This window comes from Pan troglodytes, chromosome 14 (assembly GCF_028858775.2).
Source record: "Pan troglodytes isolate AG18354 chromosome 14, NHGRI_mPanTro3-v2.0_pri, whole genome shotgun sequence".
Lineage (NCBI taxonomy): Eukaryota > Metazoa > Chordata > Mammalia > Primates > Hominidae > Pan > Pan troglodytes.
In genome coordinates this window covers 84,765,072-84,776,424 of record NC_072412.2, presented here as the reverse complement: position 1 = coordinate 84,776,424, position 11,353 = coordinate 84,765,072, and the positions used below count along the sequence as shown (strand labels likewise).

The 11,353-nt window shown below is 36.8% G+C and overlaps 1 pseudogene; it reads right to left on the bottom strand.

The window, feature by feature from the left end:
• Positions 1-1,739: 1,739 nt before the first annotated feature.
• Positions 1,740-11,353, bottom strand: part of LOC100609120 (magnesium transporter NIPA2-like) — a 69,299-nt pseudogene continuing 59,685 nt past the window's right edge.

The window sequence follows — 11,353 nt, the reverse complement described above, 5'->3', positions numbered from 1 at the left end:
CACCATATGTGCTTCATGTTCTGTGTATATACATTGTAGGTGAAGTGTAATTATTAAAGGATGTGGTTTCACTTTGTAGTTAGATGAATGGAATTGTGACTATGTAGTGTATGTTCCATCATCTTATCATTTTTACATAGTGCTAAGTGAAAAGGCTACGGTTTAGAGAATTATTTGTATTGCAGGTGATTTACTGGGGAATGACATATTAAATTTTAACAGAAGTTTTAAGACTTATTTTAAGTCTTATTTTATTTGCCTAAGCTACATTTCTAGTTGCCTGCTACTATGCAATGGCATATAACAGCTGAGAGAAGTCCATTCAGCTGGCCTTGAGAAATGGGTAAGATTTGGATGGGCAGTGATGGAGAGGGGGCAATTCAGCACTTGTGGGGGTGCACAGTGCAGGAGTCTCCATTATTCAGGGCAAAGCACTGAGCAAGGACATGGTGAGGGAAAAGGTGTATGACGAGGTGTATGTTATATGTTACACATATAATAGTAGCATTCCCTACTACTATGCAATGGCATATAACAGCACTATTTTACTTATGCAATTAAACTTCTCCCTACTCAGTATTACTATCCATTGATTAATGTACCATTTATTTTTACTGTCAATTCATTTAACAAACACTTTTTCAGGTCCAATTATGGGTCTGGAATTTGGTTGTATGCTGTACATCCAAAGGATTCTATGGTCCAGTGTGGAAATAAAAATTCACAAATAATTATGATTCAGAGTCATATATGCTCATTAACATATGAGCAGGGGCAGAGATGCTTCTCAGAGGAAATGATAGTTAAACTTTACTCTGAGTGATGACCAGTTTTTAAGGGGGACAAGGCAGAGAAGGGGCATAAAGGGAGATGGAACAGTACTGGAGACACAAAAGGGGAGTTAGAAGTTGCTTATTCTGGCTGAGATGTTGGCTGCCTGTGGAGGAGATAACATTGGAAAAAGGTAGCTTACACCAGGCTCCTGAGATGTCAGTCGACTTGTAGGTGAGATTGTGAGATTTGGACTTTCTTTTGCAGGTGGAGAGTCCCTGAAGGCATTTGTACAGGGAAGAGATATATTTTGATTTGTGTTTTAGAAAGCTGTCTCTGAGGGCAGGATGCAGAATCAGATCTTTAGCAAGCAGACAAGTTCGTCCAGATAGGATGAGAACTTAAAGTAAGACCATGGAAATAAGGCTTTCCTAGCTGCCATTGTTAGCATATTAGGCTGCAAGTAATAAGTACTAAGCATTGGTCCTCCACTGGACCAAAGACTTTCTTAAATATGAGAACTGTATTTTATTCATCTTTGCGTGATCAATCATGTGTGATCCATGGCATGATGAAAAGGGTAAAGCATTTTTGAATCAGACAGGCTCAGGTTCAAATGCCACTTCTATAACTTAGTAGAGTGTATGGTCTTAGCTAAGTCATTTTGCCTTCTTATCTATAAAATGGGGCTAATAATACTTTTGCAGAGTAAGGACATTATGTAAAATACAATATGCCCATATGTCATTCTTATTATGGCCATAACTATGTTACACTCCACAAGTAAAGGAGAATATTAGGCTAGTACAAAAGTAATTGCTGTTTTTGCCATTAAAACTAATATTAGAGAATTTATAGGAAGGCCATTGCCCTTTGAATATACTTTGCTATTCACTAGAATGCTCTTGTGTCCAATTTTCTATACAGAAAATGCCTTTTCTCTCCATCTCCACTTGTCCAAAAGCTTCCTATCCCTCATGTTCTTTTTTTTCCCCACAGATTAATCTTTTAATTACATATTTCTTAAAAGCTGTCAGATTCCCATTTCCTTGGGAGATATTTTCACCAGTGTTTTGTTTGATTCCACAGGTTAGGCTTCTTTTTTTTTATTACTATACTTTAAGTTTTAGGGTACATGTGCACAACGTGCAGGTTTGTTACATATGTATACATGTGCCATGTTGGTGTGCTGCACCCATTAACTTGTCATTTAGCATTAGGCATATCTCCTAATGCTATCCCTCCCCCCTCCCCTGCAACCCACAACAGGCCCCAGTGTGTGATGTCTCCCTTCCTGTGTCCATGTGTTCTCATTGTTCAATTCCCACCTATGAGTGAGAACATGCGGTGTTTGGTTTGTTGTCCTTGTGATAGTTTGCTGAGAATGATGGTTTCCAGCTTCATCCATGTCCCTACAAAGGACATGAACTCATCATTTTTTATGGCTGCATAGTATTCCATGGTGTGTATGTGCCACATTTTCTTAATCCAGTCTATCATTGTTGGACATTTGGCTTGGTTCCAAGTCTCTGCTCTTGTGAATAGTGCCACAATAAACATACATGTGCATGTGTCTTTATAGCAGCATGATATATAATCCTTTGGGTATATACCCAGTAATGGGATTGCTGGGTCAAATGGTATTTCTGTTCTAGATCCCTGAGGAATCACCACACCGACTTCCACGATGGTTGAACTAGTTTACAGTCCCACCAACAGTGTAAAAGTGTTCCTATTTCTCCACATCCTCTCCAGCACCTGTTGTTTCCTGATTTTTTAATGATCGCCATTCTAACTGGTGTGAGATGATATCTCATTGTGGTTTTGATTTGCATTTCTCTGATGGCCAGTGATGATGAGCATTTTTTCATCTGTTTTTTGGCTGCATAAATGTCTTCTTTTAAGAAGTGTCTGTTCATATCCTTCGCCCACTTTTTGATGGGGTTGTTTTTTTCTTGTAAATTTGTTTGAGTGCATTGTAGATTCTGGATATTAGCCCTTTGTCAGATGAGTAGATTGCAAAAATTTTCTCCCATTCTGTAGGTTGCCTGTTCACTCTGATGGTGGTTCCTTTTGCTGTGCAGAAGCTCTTTAGTTTAATTAGATCCCATTTGTCAATTATGGCTTTTGTTGCCATTGCTTTTGGTGTTTTAGACATGAAGTCCTTGCCCATGCCTGTGTCCTGAATGGCATTGCCTAGCTTGTCTTCTAGGGTTTTTATGGTTTTAGGTCTAACATTTAAGTCTTTAATCCATCTTGAATTAATTTTTGTATAAGGTGTAATGAAGGGATCCAGTTTTAGCTTTCTACATATGGCTAGCCAGTTTTCCCAGCACCATTTATTAAATAGGGAATCCTTTCCGCATTGCTTGTTTTTGTCAGGTTTGTCAAAGATCAAATAGTTGTAGATATGCAGCATTATTTCTGAGGGCTCTGTTCTGTTCCATTGGTCTATATCTCTGTTTTGGTACCAGTACCATGCTGTTTTGATTACTGTAGCCTTGTAGTATAGTTTGAAGTCAGGTAACATGATGCCTCCAGCTTCGTTCTTTTGGCTTAGGGTTGTCTTGGCAATGTGGGCTCCTTTTTGGTTCCATATGAACTTAAAAGTAGTTTTTTCCAATTCTGTGAAGAAAGTCATTGGTAGCTTGATGGGGATGGCATTGAATCTATGATTTACCTTGGGCAGTATGGCCATTTTCACGATATTGATTCTTCCTACCCATGAGCATGGAATGTTCTTCCATTTGTTTGTGTCCTCTTTTATTTCATTGAGCAGTGGTTTGTAGTTCTCCTTGAAGACGTCCTTCACATCCCTTGTAAGTTGGATTCCTAGTTATTTTATTCTCTTTGAAGCAATTGCGAATGGGAGTTCACTCATGATTTGGTTCTCTGTCTGTTATTGGTGTATAGGAATGCTTGTGATTTTTGCACATTGATTTTGTATCCTGAGACTCTGCCGAAGTTGCTTATCAGCTTAAGGAGATTTTGGGCTGAGACAATGGGGTTTTCTAGATATACAATCATGTCATCTGCAAACAGGGACAATTTGACTTCCTCTTTTCCTAATTGAATACCCTTTATTTCCTTCTCCTGCCTGATTGCCCTGGCCAGAACTTCCAACACTATGTTGAATAGGAGTGGTGAGAGAGGGCATCCCTGTCTTGTGCCAGTTTTCAAAGTGAAAAGAGAGAAGAATCAAATAGACGCAATAAAAAATGACAAAGGGGATATCACCACCGATCCCACAGAAATACAAACTCCCATCAGAGAATACTATAAACACCTCTATGCAAATAAACTAGAAAATCTAGAAGAAATGGATAAATTCCTTGACACATACACTCTCTCAAGACTAAACCAGGAAGAAGTTGAATCTCTGAATAGACCAATAACAGGCTCTGAAATTGAGGCAATAATTAATAGCTTACCAACCAAAAAAAGTCCAGGACCAGATGATTCACAGCCGAATTCTACCAGAGGTACAAAGAGCTGGTACCATTCCTTCTGAAATTATTCCAATCAATAGAAAAAGAGGGAATCCTTCCTAACTTATTTTATGAGGCCAGCATCATCCTGATACCAAAGCCTGGCAGAGACACAACAAACAAAGAGAATTTTAGACCAATATCCTTGATGAACATTGATGCAAAAATCCTCAATAAAATGCTGGCAAACCGAATCCAGCAACACATCAAAAAGCTTATCCACCATGATCAAGTGGGCTTCATCCCTGGGATGCAAGGCTGGTTCAACATACGAAAATCAATAAACGTAGTCCAGCATATAAACAGAACCAAAGACAAAAACCACATGATTATCTCAATAGATGCAGAAAAGGCCTTTGACAAAATTCAACAACATTCATGCTAAAAACTCTCAATAAATTAGGTATTGATGGGACGTATCTCAAAATAATAAGAGCTATTTATGACAAACCCACAGCCAATATCATACTGAATGGTTAAGCTTCTTAAGAACTTCATGCATATTTGAGAGATTGCCTTCATTGCTTTCTCATCTTTTCAAAAAGACACAGGCAGACTTGCTAGACTAAAGCCGACATCTTTAAAGGCATGCAACAAGAATATCCCCACAATTATTGTAAAGAAGCCACTCAAAGTACCAATGATGTCATCAACAGGCATAACTTGCCACTCCTTAAAAAGGATAGCTGTACAAGTTAAAACTGATGTTGTAAAGATTGCATAATACATTGGAGTCACGATGAAAGTGTTGAATATATCCAGGGCCCTATTTAGGTAATTAAACTGTGTGCTCACACAGATGATGAGGCTCAGCAGCAGAACCCAGGCTAGGGAATGCTGCAGCACAGGCTTTCCAGCAAAAAGCTCCTTGCCTATCCCTCATTTTCAAATGCAAATGTCACCTCCACTTTAGTGGCTTTAGAGCTTTCTGCCTCCCTTAAGCCTCCGTGGCTTTCAGCAGCTCTTTCCTTATGGTGCTTCTCACTTCCTACCTAATACCAGAAAGATATTTGAGAACCAAACTTCTCTACTTCTGTAATGTTAAGAGGCTTTTCCAACTCTTTCCTTTTCATCTTCACTTGGCACCGAAAGTGGTATCATTCACATGGTAGACATTATGTCAATGTTAAATGAATGCAAAGTTAATTAATCATTTCTGGACAGAGAGAGCAGGAAAAAGCTGCATGAGGGGAGTCCATTCAGCTGGCCTTGATAAATGGGTAAGATTTGGATGGGCAGTGATGGAGAGGGGGCAATTCAGCACTTGTGGGGGCACACAGTGTGAGAGTCTCCATTATTCAGGGCAAAGCACTGAGCAAGGACGTGGTGAGGGAAAAGGTGTATGATGAGAGAACAGGGGTCCTGTGGAGAAAACCGGGAGGAAAACTCTTTTGGTTGGTTGGGAAAAATGGGAGTCAAATGTGAGGGTCTGGAATAAAGCTTGTAATCTATAGTCAAATTCAAATCTTGCAGGCATGTTCAGGACAGACTGTGTGGAAGGAGAAAAGATTGGAGGCCTATCTTTTGGTATACGATGTTTTTACAAAGTAACGTGGGCTGAGCCACATTAGTGTGATAAAAATAAAAATGAAAGGAAATGGGCTAGTGCTCGTGTGACATTTAATAGGAGCTGGTAGATGATTGCTTGGGGAAGAGAAAAGGCTGGAGAAGTTGAAGTGAGGATGTTCATGCCATTAGGAGAAATAGAAAATTTTCTGGAAGATATTTGTTCTGTGAAAGGTGATGATTTCTGTCTCCAATAGGTTGATTTTGAAGCCATCATGGTAGAAATCAAAAAGGTGATGGGATCTTGGGAGAGAAATCAGTGCTCAGGTGGAAGTTTTGAAAATCTTTTGTATTGACATTATGGTTAAATGGCAGATAGTCTCAATTCATACACTTGACTCTCATGGTGGGTGTGCCTGGGAGTGGATTGCCAGTTGGTGGAATAAAGTGGGAGAAGCTTAAACCATTTGTGATTATTCTTGGCTCTTGTTCAAGCCTTTCTATATTTCTTTAGCACCTATATGCTGAGGGTGTTAAACCCAGACTTATGCATCTTTATAAAGTCCACGTGAAATAAAAACAGGAAAAAAGTTTCTTTCAACTTGGATGGAATTAACAGGGCTACTGAGAGTCAGAAATTATCCTCAATTCCCTTAAACCTTAGCTTCCAGAACTTAGGTCTTCCACATTTGAGGAAGATGTATTACTTTTGGGGTATTAAACATTTATAATGTAACTCTCATTTTAAAAACAAATTCCCTTTCTCACTTTGGTTTTCTCCAGGAAAACACTCCTTAGGCATATTCATGGGTGAAGTTCTCTTAATAAGCAGTAGCTTCACCAGAAATTTGCCTGAGCAGTTCCCAACTCTAATGTTGAATAGTTAGTCCCTGCTGACTCTTATAAATCATGCCTTTAATGCATAAAACTGTTTTTGGTGGTTTTGTTTTAACATTGTACTCATACATGAAATAGTACTTGAAATAAAGTCTAATAATAAAGAATGTGAACTGGGAACTAATGCTTGACTTTTGAACAAGTATTCTTTTTAATTAACAATTGAGAGAATGCTTAGTGATTTTAGTTTATCAACATTGAGGACAGTCATTAAAAGAAAAAATATGAAATATTGTTCACATTGTCCCAATTACATTACTATGTCATTTTTTTCTGTTTTTGTTTTTTTGATTTCAAAAATTTTATTTTTTCTCTAAGAAATGCCCTAATCAAATCTTTTTCTAAGACAAAAATAATTTTTAGATATTACCAAACGCAAGTAAAATTCACATTCATTTTATTTTGTTGTAGAAAGATTTTTATTTGCTTATTTATTTTCTTCAAAGAATTTGAGGCAACTAGGTCAAATTTAAAGATTTCTTTTCTTTTCTCTCTCCCTCCTTCCTTTCTTTTTCTTTATTTTTTCTGAAGATTTGGGAGTGTCTGGACTATCTATGTGAGAAGTAGGACCAGATGCTTTCGGAGTTGCTCATGTGCTCTTGGGGGAAGAGGAAAAGTTCTTCGTTTGAATAATTTGGTCCTTGCTCTTTTAATCAATTCAGCGTGTAATTGTGGGCTCGCTTGAGAACAGTTGATCATTTATTTTGATAAAACAGTGGCCTGTAGGAAGCATACAATACTTCCTCTTCCTTTTTAACACTTTAGGTCAAGAAGACCTATGGTTTGGTAAGGTCCTTGCCCTGGGAGTTAGTGACCTAGGTAGGTGTCAGTTCTGACCTAGACACATCTGAGACCCTGAAAAGATTCTCTTTCTCTGCTTCTGTAAGTTGAAGCGGTGGGATTCAATGATCTATGATCCTTTTTATTTTTACTTTTAAAGATTCTTTGAAGGTATAGTTTCCAGGATAGCTGGAACTTTTCAAAATGATTCTCCTTTTCTTTTTCTTTTTTAGATTAAAGCAACAGCTCAGAGCTCATTATGAGGAAAGAGGAAAGACCCTGGCTAGATATTCCCAAGGAAAGCAAGTTTCAGAGTGTACTCAGAAATCTGTATAGACAAAGCAGTTTGACCCATGTCATTGTAAACCTTGCTAAAATTTATTAGGAGAGGAAAATGATCAGCCAGGAAGATCCTTCTAGATTTATTTCTTAGTGCTTACATGAAAACATGCATTTTAAACTTAATATTAACATTCACAATCTAGATTTATATCTGGCAAAGAATATTGCCACAATTAGCTAGTTATTTCCATATTAGAGAGATGCAAAACTTTCTTCTCCTAGTGTATGCTGTTTTTACAGATGCAGCTACTAGAAATTTGAAATGGGTCAAACTGCTTTTAACCTGGCTACCATTACTCAATTTTATCAATTCTTCATTTTCTATTAGCAGAAAATCTGTTTCATGACTTCAATATATAAAAGAACACAAAGCAGCCTGAAGCAGATAAATATTGAACTAGTCAAACACACATGCTGCTGAGAATTAGAATAACTTGTATTTTTGCTCTGGGACTAGGCCAGGAGAATGTTGAAGCTGTTCATGCCTAACTTACCTTTCTCAATCTATTTCACCTGCTTCCATTTTTTTTGTTTGTTTAGTAAACATCTGCTTTCTATTAGATTGTTTTATCCCCTTAACCTTCATAAATGACAATTAAGTCCATCTAGTCTGTCAATAGCATGTCATTTATTTGTTGCTACAGCTGAGCCTGACCTTCATTGATTTTATTGGAGTAATTTGCTGGAAATGATTTTTTAATGTTGGATTTATTGCCCAGGCACTTCATTGTCAGATAATTGAAGTAAATTGTATTTTTTTTCAAACCAAATGCAAGAAGTGCAGGAAAGAGATATATATATTATTTTGAATAATTATTTCCTATTGGGAAATATTATTATTGAGGTAGAGCGACATTAAATGTGATGTCATACACTTTTCAAGTTTGCAAACATAGATTGTTCTTGAGTCGTGCACACTTTTCTCCCTTTTTGGCTTTTCCTTAAGGATAGCTGAGGTAGAAATAGGAGTTGGTAATGAATTACATTCAAAAATGATGTTGCAAATTAGATTAGCTATATACCTAAATCTATCAAGTAGCTACACCACCACCTCTTACATAATGGGCCTTGCTATTGTGATTTAACTGCAGGTTAAATTATAAATATGCTGATGTTACATAGTTAATCTTAGCTTTTACAAGGTATTATCTTATTCCCTCAGTATCAGTGTTAACAAGGCTTTTTTATGTTGTGCGTTTGGTTCTCCAAAAATTTTGATTGTCTGCCCAGATGATAATTAGTATTTCAGTCCCTAAATGAGACTGTCTTGGTATTTGTTTATTCCAGTGGTGTTGTACTATATTTATACAGCAGAGGTGATACTGAGCGATGTAGTTTACATTTGGAAAAGTATTGTGAATATATGACTTTTTCCTTGCTGTGCTGTTGTGTCCTGGTGTTAGCAGGGACACGCCAGGAAAGGTTTGCCAGCAAAGCTGCTGTTCTTGTTATTCAGAAAATGGACTTGGTTTGACATAAAGGAGATCAACCTTTGAACTCCACTTTAGATACTAGCAAATGAAACATGCCACTATTCACACTCTAAATGATCATACATTTCTGAGTAGGAAGTTTCCCAACATATTGAAACTAGTTAAGGAAAAGTAGACAGAACTTGAGTCTTATTGTTTAAATGAACTTATTGGTTTTTTTTTCCTCCCTTGTGAGCAGAATCAAAGAAAGCCATCATGTAATCAAAGACAGAACACTGGATCAAAATTCTCTAGAAATCTGTTCTAATGGCTGCAATTTCTCCATGCATTCATAATTGTTTTGAAGTCAAAAAAAGAGAAAACTATAATTTTTAGGGGTTTAAAAAACATTTTATATAGTTAAAAGATTTTTGGAAATAATACCCTATTGTCAGCTTATAAGCTAAAACTATAACAACATGAATGGATATTGGTGACGCAATGGTTCTCACTCATGTTGCCGATGACTTCCTCTCCTGTCATATTCATTAACGTGAACTTGGTATCAGTTTTAATGAAGAACAGATAGATGATCACATCCCCAGGTTTTTTAAAATTCAAACTTGCTGCATCTGGAAAGGCAGTTATACATAGGCTTAGGAATGATTATTCCAAAGAATATTCCTGGAATAAAGTTCAGTAAAAGTAGAATCTGCTTTCAAATTAGGAGTCTGACGTAATAATTTTGGAGTAAAGACAGTCAGCAGCCAACAATGTCCTTCTCAATAGGTTGGACCCGGAGATTCAATTTTAATTTGAGCAGAAATTGTGGGGAAAAAGGGCTGCAAAGACTTGAGGGAAAAACTTCTTGCTTTTAAATGGTCACATCTCTTTTCTGTCTCTGTTCCTGTCACTATTATTGATATAAAGAATCCATCAACATATTTTTATGGGTGATTAAGAAAGGCTGACCTTTCTTTTGCAGGTGCAAATAGGTAGTTCTTCAGAGGCTGTAACTGAATGACAAGATAATTCTATCCATTTAATATTGAAGTGATGTTGATAGTATCATTCTTCTCGAGTTGGAAACAGGACAGTGTAGAGGCCTTTTCTGCCTCAGCCTGTTCTGCCCTGGGTGATGGATTTTTCCTCTGACTAATCGCTGTCACATTAACCCGCACTATTTCATCCTTCAGAGCTGTCAAGATAATGACGATAATCCAAGTGGCTCATTGTAGGTAAAGGAAATTATATGAGCACAGTAATATCATAAAACAGTGTTTAAATATTTTAATTTCATTTGTCAGGGCTGCCCCAACACTTCATTACACATATAACCATCTCTCATCAGTGGAATTAGTGCATTATTCATTACTGTTAATTATTTTCACATAATGGCTGCCCTGATATATTTAACCTCCACATTATATCTCAGATAATGGGTCTGTAAAATTGAATTGTGTGAAGAGTGGAGTTCTAAAGCTCATTTGCAGAACATCAAAGAACAAAGAAGAGGAAAAGAATTCTAAATGGGACATTTTGCCCAGCTGGGACCAAACATTTGTTTCTGTCTGATTTGCATACAGAAAATAGGTGGTGTAGAAGTGGCTTAACACTATATAGGCTGTCTGCTCCTATTACTCAACCAATTAGGATTTGTTAATATCACACACATCAGAAGCAACTTGAGAATTATAATATGGAAAATGAAATAGTTCAGAGAATACATAATATATACAAAATGTAATTTCCTTTTTGAGACAATTGTAATGGGCAAAAAAGAAGAGAGAGAGATAAGGAAAGGATACTATCAAATTTTAGATTAATTATTTTTATGAATAACTTTAATAATAAACACTAAGTTTTGAAAAGTCATAAAACCTAAGAATAACCATAGAAGTCCATTTAGCTTTTAGTCACTCATTCTTATCATGGCTAGTACAAAATTTGCCGTTTGTATTTATGATGATACTTTCTCAGTAACTTAAAGCCTTTCAACATTCATGCAAACAAAGCATCACTTTAGAATTACCAGCATCCTATGCATACAAGCCAGGTTTTTGCAATTTAATGCTTCATGATTTTGAATTACTATTCTTTTGTAGGGCATTTGACAAGCTTAATGATCCGATTAGCAATGTCTAAATGTACCTGTAT